Source organism: Neofelis nebulosa, chromosome 7 (genome assembly GCF_028018385.1).
Source record: "Neofelis nebulosa isolate mNeoNeb1 chromosome 7, mNeoNeb1.pri, whole genome shotgun sequence".
Taxonomy (NCBI): Eukaryota; Metazoa; Chordata; class Mammalia; order Carnivora; family Felidae; genus Neofelis; species Neofelis nebulosa.
Window position 1 is genome coordinate 136005478 of NC_080788.1, and position 11142 is coordinate 136016619.

An 11142-nucleotide genomic window follows, 5' to 3' on the forward strand; every position below is an offset into this window, starting at 1 on the left:
AAAGAATTTTAACAACTAAGGCAAAGATATAACAAAACGATTGAATTTTGAATTATACAAAGACATAGGCTTGAATAAAAACTGATCCCTCATTATTTCCTTCTCTAGAACTAAAATGGACAGTGACTTATGTTATAAAGTTGTTATATATTCTAAAATTATTTTAACCAAAATATAGCACATTAACCAAAATTTAACACATTACCTGGAGATATAACAGGTACTTGATGTCTGTTGAATCACTAGACTAGACGCCAGTAAATATGTATCCTTGATTTAGCTTTGGCACTAATTAGCTAAAAAAAATCTATGCAACATTGACTTTGGATCCGAGTTTTTTGCTACAAAAATGTTCATTTTGCCTCTATGGTTCCATGGTTCTAAAATCAACCAGATGGGCTAAATAATAATATTTTAAAATAGGAATTATAATGTGAAATCTATACTTAATGTTAAATGCCATCAAGTACTGAAAAACAGGACAGGAAGGAGAGGAAGCAAACTGGTCTAACAACAGTTCATATAGAGAAAAAGAACTAGTGGTTTAATCACAAATTCAAACAGTGATAAAATGGGGTAAAATGAATAAAACCTTGGGTCACATTAACAGAAGTATAGCAGCCAGACCACAGAAGAGAATAATCTTGTGGCAAGTGCTATGAGCCAGTGAGATCACATCTAGAACATTCAGTATAACTTCAAACCATAAACGCTACAATTTCTTAACTTTATAAAATAAGCTATTGCTAAGGGTTTCTTAAAGCACAAGCACAGCACTGACAACATTAATTCAGGCATCCAGGGCCCCCGCCCAAACTGGAGCTAGCCTGAGAAGAGGCAAGGTGTAACGGCGGATTTTATGGGTCAACATGGAAGGTGTTTTCCTTGAGGTTAACATTTAAATTGGTGCATTTTGGTAAAGAGGATTGCCCTCTGTAATGTGGGTGGGTTTCATCCAATCAACCGAAGGCCTGAATAGAATGAAAAGATCAGCCTCCCAGAGCAAGAGAGAATTCTCCAGCATACTGCCTTTGGACTTCATCTGTAGCACTGGCTCTCCTGGATCTCTGCCCACTGGTCTTTGGACCAAAACTGCACCATCTGCTCTCCCAGGTCTTGAGCCTGCCAGCCTACACTGCAGACCTGTGAGCTAATTCCGTATTATATATTATACATACAATATAGAGTAATATACTCCTTATATATAATAAGGAATTATACATATGGGATATATGTGTATATACATATACATACATATAGATATAGATATACCCCATTGATTCTGTTTCTCCAGAGAACCCTAATACAGAAGGTTTCCTAGAAAAAGTGATTCTGAGACTCTCACAACACCTAGAATTGGGTAGTGAGGTGGAGAAGAAAGAGGAAGGCAATGGAAAGCACCATGAGCACGGCCCCAAAGGGCAAGACTGTAGATGAGGCACCCACATATAAAGCCCAAGATCTGAGCTAACGATACCAGGAACTGAGATGTGATCAGAGTCTGTCTCTTATACTGTGTCCTGAGAAAATGAGAAATAAGCATTCCCAAAGAAGATGGGATTTACATATTATCAAATTACTTCTCTTTTTCCCAGGACAGCCTATTTCAAGAGACTTCTGGCATGTAACTAATCTCTCTTGGTTATTATTAACTGTTGCTATTTAACTTGAGTCAGATTCAATTTGGAAGCTCTCCAACCATTAATGATCCTTCTGTTACACAAAACACAGCTGAGCCTTCCCACCTCATTCCCCTAGACATGTATGGGAGGCAGCATATGAGCACATGCTGAATAAGTTAAAAATTAAATATTTTAAATGACTGGCAAATAGCTTTAATTGTAAAACTGAAAAAAAAATAGAGATACAGACTTCTCTGGATCCCACATATGATAGACGCTCAGTATACTTTGGTTAATTTGAAAGCCACTTATCTATATAAGATAAACTATTTCTCATGTGTGTATAATTTAACATTTTCTTTTCTTATGGACATGAACCTCTTCAAATGGAACGATTACACTTAAAACCAATAAGCTTGGTGACAAGCGATGTTTTTTCTCCATGCTTGGGAGCTAAGTAAGTGTTTCCTCATTTTTACCCCACCTCCATGACAAAATTCTTTGGAATCTTAGCAGGTAACAGTCCTTTCCATAAACGTAAACTTTCAGCTGTGTTTTGTAAGTACACTATAGTAACTCTCCTCCCCTCCAAAAACATGATTGATGGTTCCTGTCATTGTGGCCATATCCTAAAGACAGCAAGCATAAAGGTTAACCTTAGAGTTAGCACACTCCTCAGCAGCTGTAGCTGTAAGAACCTGTAACTTCTCTAGCAAACACCGTGGTAATATGCCAAGTGGATGGTGACAACCTGCCATGTGGGTTCATAATGCAGAAGATAAATCGCTCGCAGATAACTTTCAGTACCACCACCCCACAGAAGCGGGAAAGGCAGCATTGACTGAAGGAGTCTTTCTTTAAAATTTATGAACATATAAACCAATTTATACATATATTTTAAAGTTTATTTATTTTTGAGAAAGAGAGAGACACACACACACACAGCATGAGCAGGGGACGGGCAGAGAGAGGAGACACAGAATCCAAAGCAGGCTCCAGGCTCTGAGCTGTCAGCACAGAGCCTGACGTGGGGCTCAAACTCATAAACTGTGAGATCACGACCTGAGCTTTCAAAGTCAGATGCTTAACCGACTGAGCCACCCGGGCAACCCACTAATTTATATTTTTCAAATATAAAATTTAGAGTTTTATATTATGAATTAATGTTCTCATAATAAGGAAACTCTACTTCTGAAACTTGCAGAGAATTACTGTAACAGTAAAGGAATTTCAGTCAATCTTGAAAACATGATACCAATATAAGACTAATTTCTTTCAAAACAGCTCTACACCATACTTGGAGTGACAAACCTGTTTCTCATCATTTTCTTCCTCAGGCAGAAAAACAGCAGAACACTGTCACTTCCAGATAAGTAAACTGAGATGACAAATGGTATCAAAAGTACACTTTGAGCACTTTCAAATGACCTGGTAATAAAAATGGAAATCTTGCTGGACTGTGAGAAGCACACAAAGACGAGTCAGGTGTTTCATAACAACGTTTTCCCTGTTATCTTTGGGAAACAGATCATTATTGGAGCTGTATGATGTGAGCTCCAGTCATCCAAATCTCAAAATGCCATATTCTTGGGATGCAGCTTCCCACGAGGACGATGACGACTGGAGATGTTTGTTGACAAGCCAGAGAGGAATTCTGCATTGATCAATTTCTCTTCCCCTCCTTGCGCTAGGAAGGCTCTCAAACAAGCACAATACAAACCCGTCGAATTTCCTTACCCTGTGGATGACAGAGCCATATTTTCCTTCCTATCTCATAAAGTGCTTACAGCTACTCCCACTAATGCAGGAATACATGGGGGAAAAAAAAAGTTTCTCAAAAATGAAGAAAAGTGTTTTTCTAAGTCGGGAGTAATCAACCGTGTCAAATACTTCAAACGCTACTAATAAAACAGAAATTACAAACCTGGAGACTTTGGACATACGTTTAAATATTACCAAAATGTGAGGGGAATTCGTAAAGCTGCACTTCAGAGGACCTGTGTCTGGGAGGCGCCATCAAAGGGGATTATAATTTAGCAGCAAGCTGAAACCTCACCAAGTGAGTGAAAACTTGCCTAGCCAAAGACTCTGAATAGGTACGGATGATCAGAATGATATATCACAAACCAGAACGCCGAAGAGGCAGAACGAACTGTGCGGGTCCTGTGCCCTCCAGGAGAAAGGCGTCAAACACAGACATCAGAAGTTAAGGCTCTTCAGCAGTCTCCTGTTAGGGGCACGATGCTAGATCGGCCATGCCAGAGCCTGGGTAATAGCTTCTGTCTACAATCCATGTCCCTTTGCTTTGACTTCATGCTCTCCACCCAATCATCTAGCTTCCAAAATTCAACTCGTCATTGATTGTGAAGGCAGACGTAGATATTTCTGTTAACAGAAGGGACTAGGTTTCCTTTGTAAATTAGTAAACTGGTATTGTACTTCGTACATTGGCCTTTGGAAAGTCTCATTAGCCAACCGCCCAAATTTATTAGTGTTCTGACGGAATGAAAATTCAAGCCTTGTAAAACTGAGGGCCCAGACGCTCCACCAGAGACTTCACTCAGGTGAAGCTGTCCTGAGCAGTGCTGGTCTCCCCTTATTTCCACCTCCCTTCTTCAGCAACAACCACATTTATCTACTGTCTTTATCTACTTCAATGACACAAGGTCTTGAAAAAAGTTTTTCTACTTTTATAAGGGAAAAAATTGAGTAATTAACTCAATTTTTCTCAAATGTGGCCCAAAGTCCAAAAGATTAACCTTCCAACATCTTGATTTTAAAAATAAATATATGAACTTGTTTATTTTCCACATTCCTCATTAAGCCATAGGACTTAAAAAATATCTACATAATAATATTAATAAGGAATAAGGACTTTGAAACATTCAAAAGGATAAATTACATTTTAATATCTGAACTGCCTAAAGATAAAATTACATAACTTGGGATTTGTCAATGTTTCTTGGATATGACACCAGAGGCCCAGGCAACAGAAGTAAAAACAGAGAAATAGGACTTAATAAAAATTTAAAATTTTTGTGTATCAAAAGACAGTAAAGACAGTATCAGCATAGTAAAAGGCAGTCCACAAAATGAAAGAATATATTTGCAAACCATATATCTGGTAGGGGATTAATAACCAGAACATATAGAAAACTCCTAAAACTGAATAAAAAACAAACAAAGCCCAATTCAAAAATGGGCAAAAGACTTGAATAGGCATTTCTCCAAAAAGAAATACGAATGGCCAATAAGCACATGAAAAGATGCTCAATATCACTGATCATCAGGGAAATGCAAATCAAAATTACAAGAGATATCACCTTATACCCATTAGGACATCTATGATCAACAAAACAAAACAGAAAATAACAAGTGTTGGTAAGGATGTGGAGAAATTGGAAGCTTTATTGTTCCCACCCTATTGATAGGAACGTAAAATGGTTTAGCAGCTATGGAAATAGTATGGTGGTTCCTCAAAAAATCAAAAATGGAATTACCATAGGATCCAGCAATTCCACTTGCCAATATATACACCAAAGAATTGAAAGTAGAATCTCAAAGAAATATTTGCACACCCATGTTTATATCAGCATGATGTACAATAGCTGAAATATATAACCAACCCAAAAATACCCTATGGGATGAATGAATAAGCAAAATATGGTATATACATGTAATAGAATATTATTCAGCCATAATAAGGAAGAAAATACTGACATGTGCCCCTGATGAGGGTGGGTGATGGGTATTGAGGTGGGAACCTGTTGGGATGAGCACTGGGTATTATATGGAAACCAATTTGACAATAAATTTCATATTAAAAAAAAAAAAGAAAGAAAATACTGACATGTGACAACATGGACGAACCTTAAGGATATTATGCTAAGTAAAATAATCCAGTCACAAAAGGATACAGACTATAGGATTCCACTTACAGGAGAGACCTAGAACAGTCAAAATCCTAGAGGGAGAACGTAGAAGGTGGTTGCCAGGCGCTGGGGGAGAGGTAGAGAAATGGGGAGTAATTTAAAGGGTACAGAGTATGGGTTTTACAAGATGGAAAGGGTTATGGAGATGGATGGTGATGATGGCTGCAGAACATATGAATATATTTCATACTAATGAACTATACACTTACAAATGGTTAAGATGGCAAATATTATGTCTATTTTACCACACACACACACACACTAAAAGAGAAAAATCAGAAAACTACAAAGTCTAGGTATGTGTGTGAATTTCACCATGGTCTACTGACTTCAGTAATTCAATAAATCACCCAGAGGACTTCCTTCAAGATTCACAAGCTGGTGCAAATTATTACCACTGTGACTCATTGTTAGTGACGGGAGTGTGTCACACCCTCAGGCACGTGGGGGAAGAAAAAAAAAAAGCCAAAAACCATTATCTTGTTTCATATACCCAGGTAATGTCATTAGGGGAAAAAAAATAAGACTGTTTTAACTCTTTCAGCTTTCAAGAAGGAGCCAGGAGTAGGATGTACTATTTATTACCCACACAGCAGAACTAGAACGCTAGACTCAATGAGCAACTCCTGCCTCTTGGAACCACACTCTCTAAGCCAAATAAACAGAGGCATCATTCCAAACATTTTCCTGTTTTGTTGTTTCTGCAACTTACTTTCTTCTGGAGTAGGAAAGGGAAAACTTTTCCCTTTGTTATTTCTCAAGTTTATTTTTTTCTGGACTGGGAAAAGAAACAAACTGGACCGTAGATCAAATCTGTCATAATGTTTCCCTCACTCTCCCAGTCCTGTTGGAATCATCTATTCCCATTCCTTTCAAGAAAACAGATGTCGTTTTTCTAATTCTACAAGATAATGGACACATGTGTAGAGTGCACGGACAGACAGACACACATGCACCCCATAAGCCAAATCCCACCACCTGATGCAGTTTTCTGGACCCCTGATGTCACCGTTTCCCTGCAAAAGCCCACTATCTCAGTCCACCCTTCCTGCTGCCTTGCCCATAGGCTTCAAAACAAAATAAAAATTTCTTTAAGAAAAAAAGAAATGAAATGTTTTTAGAAAAGACTCAAGTCCTTTTTTCAGTGTCCCAGAGAAGAAACTATACTTAGTTAATAAACAATCTAGTTTTAACATTTTAAGAAAATGTTTTTGATACCTTTTGACTTTTTTCCTTTTACCCCCAGCCTTACAACACAGAAAAGGATTGACATGGGACTACAGTGAGGTTTATAAATATGAATACACACACACACACAGGAAGTAAATGCAGAAAATACAAAGATGTCTGTTGCCTCTTTTTGTCTAAACTCAATAAAAACAAAATCACATTTAGAAAATAAACTTCATCTCTGCTGTCTTTTAAAGCCAAGAAAACCCAAACACACAAGCAACACAGATAAAAATTTATTTACAAGTGGTTTTTTCTTAAAATAATCACAATACTTGCCTGGGTTAAGAATTCTGAGTTTCTTCTCTTCAGACGGTCACTTGACATCTCTGTATGTCCTGCTTTAGCTCAGAGTAACTTAAGGAAAATAACATTTTAAAATGTATTTTTTTAGGGGTACCTGGGTGACTCAAGTTGGTTGAGCGTCCGACTTTGGCTCAGGTCATGATCTCGCAGTTTGAGTTTGAGCGCCCACATCGAGCTTGCTGCGGTCAGCCTGTCAGGGCAAAGCCTGCTTCAGATCCTCTCTCCCCCTCTTTCTGTCCCTCCCCCGCTTGCGCTGTCTCAAAAATAAATATTTTAAAAAATGTATTTTTGTAAAAAACCCTACATAGTAACTCATCAATATATTATGAACATGAGTATTTGAAATAAACTAAGACAGAAGGAATTTAAATTAGGACGATTAGTATATGAAGCAGTCATACAGAAGGAAAGACCAGGAACAGATTTTCTGATCTTCTATTTGCTTGCCCATTGTATGAAATCCATCAAATTCTATATGGAAATATTCTGTATGTTCTGATACATCTGCTTGAATATAAGCTCGGTGGTGGGAGTGGAGGTGTTGTGTATTGGGTGTATTCCCAGCACCTAAAATGAGTGGCACAATGTAGTTACTCAATAGTTATTTGTTGAATAAATATCCCTGTCTTCCAGGATGATGGGCATTTACCCTGGAAGACTTTACTAGAAGTCAGAGTCAATGACTTTACTATCTTAGGCCAAACTCATTTTCAGATTTTCTAGAAAGAAAGTGAAAACTGAGCACGGGTTTTGGTAAATGGCAGGGAGGGGAAGAGAGGGAGGAATGAGGGGCAGGAACAGGATGGAGGAAAGGAGGAGAGGAAGGGACAGTCTAAGAATTTTGTACACTGAAGGGAATCTGAATTACAAGTGTCTTCTATAAAAAGAAAGAAGATACAGTATCAGGAAGCATATAGGCACCTCATATAACCACATCCTTACCTTCCCACCTCTATCCTTAACTGCTCTCCACAGGCTTTTCTTCCTCCTTGAGGCCTCTCTTCCTTCTGGTGACTGTCAGTCCTCCTTCCTGGGGCTCCTTTTCCATTATGAATAAGAAAACATTCCTCAGCAATCCTCCCCACCTTCCTCATCTCCAGACTCATTACCTGTTAAGGACACGTCCTTACCACTGAGACATACACGGGGTTAGGCTTGCTTCTCAGACAGCATCTTGCTTGAGTCTCTTCCCTAAATTCTATCACAGTAGGCCTCCAAATCTCTCATTCTATCCTCCAGGACTAGAACTGTCAACAAACCAATCTTCTACTCACCTATTCTACGGAAGTCATATGGATCCTGTTTGGGCTGCTAATTTAAAGAGGTTATTTACATCTTACAGGAAATGTTCAAAGCTGGATACAATCTAAGTAACCTTCCTATTTTATACAGGAAGCAAACTTAACTGCAAAAAAACAAATGTTTTAGATAAATTAATATACTTTTTGTGCTTGGTAATGATATACATGAAGCTGTTGTCATGCAATAATAAGGTAAAATCTGATTACTATCTCAGCAATCTACAAAATTTAGAATTAAGTGTTACTGAATAGAATCATAGGTTTTAAACACCGCTGAGAATTTCAGAATTTTTTTTCCTAGGCCAGAACTCATAGTGTGAGGCTATCATGTTCTTCTTTTCTATAATTAAGAAATGCGTCAATGAATTTTAAAAGTAAATTTGCTAAATAATCCAGCATTATCTTTCTCCACAAGATGATATTAGTCTTTAAGCCCACTCTATTGTGCAATAAGACATGACTCAATGTGTTCATTCATTTTTCTTCTGTTTGTCCACTGCTGTATCCCAAACACTCAGACCACTGCCTATCAGTTAAGTGGATGAGTAAACAGATATGTACTTCCTATGTGCCAGGTACGATGCTGGCCTCAGGAATGCAGCAGTAAACATGACCCCACTTTCATGAAAACTGCAGAGTAGAAGATACATTGAACAAAAATCGTGTAATTATTTAATGACAATTATGATAAAATCAATAAAGGAAAATTACATCTGAAAACAGCCTCTAACATTGCCTAAGATGTGAAGGCAAAGACTTCTGAGGAACAGATATTTAAGTGAGCACCTAAACAAGGGATTTAGCAAAGGGAAGGGTGAAAAGGACGACTACTACACTTAGATGAAATGGCATGTGTGAAGATGCTGAAGAAGCGAGGGGCGTATTGCCTTCCAAGAACTGAAAGCAGATCAGTGGGAAAGATGGGGCTGCAGTCAAAGGCAGAGCTCAGATAATGCAGGGCCTTGTAGACTTAAACATTTTGGACTTCACACCAAAAGCAATAGGAACTAAGGAGTGACAATCACATCTGTATTTAAAAAATTATCACCCTGGCCACTGTGTAGAGAATGGTTTGGAGGGAAAACAGAGGGAGGCAGGAAACCAATTAGGGGGCGAGAATAGAACTTACAGGTGAGAGGCGATGCTGGCTTTGACTAGGGAATTTACAGTCGGGACGGAAAAGCGGGTGGATTCAAGATCTCCGTAGCACGTATGCTACCGACTAGGGTGACTGATTTGAGTGCGGGAAATGAAAGACAGAGAAGCTCCAAGGTGGCTCCAGGCTCCTTTTATTAAGATAGGGAACAGTGCAGGCCAGATTGTGGGAGAATGGGAAACCCAAAGTTTCGCTTGGGATATGTTCGAGACAGGATGTCCATGTCAGCCAAATGATAGTGGAGCTCATTAGCAAACTAGGGTAGAGATATAAATTTGGCAGCCTTGGGGTGCAGTCAGTTAAGTGCTCAACTATGGATTTCGGCTCAGGTCACGATCCCAGGGTTGTGGGATGGAGCGCACATTGAGCATAAAGACTGCCTGGGATTCTCTCTCTCGTTCAAAAATTTTTTTAAATTTATATTTGGCAGCCTTTGGCCAGTAAACAGCAGTTGAAGTCATGAAAATAGAAGAGACTGCCCTGAGGGGCAAAGTGGAGTGAGAAGAGAAAATGGTCTAGGACTGAGTCCTAAAGAAGTCCCAGTGTTTAAAGTGCACAAAGACGAGCCAACGGAGAAGAAAGAAAAGGCTAGAAGGCTAATAAGACAGCAAACAGAGCATAAGAACATGAAAACTAAGGGAAGACATGGTTTCCAGGAGGGAGAAGGGCACCTGGCTGGCTTAGCATGTAGAGCATGTGACACTTGATCTCAGGGTTGTGAGTTCAAGCCCCATGTTGTGTGTGGGGCTACGCATGTTAAAAAAAAGAAAAAAAAATCAGAGATGCTCCTAATTCCTTCAGCTGACTTGATTTTCTTTATTTGAGCCTCTAAAGCATTTTGACCATACCTCTAATCCTGCTTTTTACTACAATTCTGCTTTATGCTGTTTTATTCCCCTACTAAAATATAAAACCCCAGAGTAAAGAGTGATGGCTTAGCCACCTCTACCCCTAAAAGCACCTACAACAGTTCTTTGCAAAAGGTAACAAATAGACATTTTTATAATTATGAAGTACACAAAATGGCTCATTTAAAAATTTAGTTGTTTCAAGATCAAGTCTCCATATACTGTATAATCAAGAAATACTAAAGACTGAGAAATTAAACTAAAAGACAGCAAGAGCCACAGTCAACAAAATCTGTTTAAATCTAGTCCTGGGACGCCTGGGTGGCTCAGTCGGTTAAGGGTCCGACTTCAGCTCAGGTCACGATCTCGCGGTCCATGAGTTCGAGCCCCGAGTCAGGCTCTGGGCTGATGGCTCAGAGCCTGGAGCCTGCTTCCAATTCTGTGTCTCCCTCTCTCTCTGCCCCTCCCCCGTTCATGCTCTGTCTCTCTCGGTCTCAAAAATAAATAAACGTTAAAAAAATTTTTTTTTAAATAAATCTAGTCCTATCATGAAGGGCAGATATTTTTTTATCATCCTCCTGCCTCAGAAACTAAAGAATGGTGACTCAGAAAACAAATTCCATGGCACGACAATATGAAAATCAATACTAAATAAACATCATCATCTATCTTACTCAGTGATTTAGCTCAGTATGGAATCAGATACCTTTTAGTCATCCAAGAAGACATACGGAATTTTCTGGACAT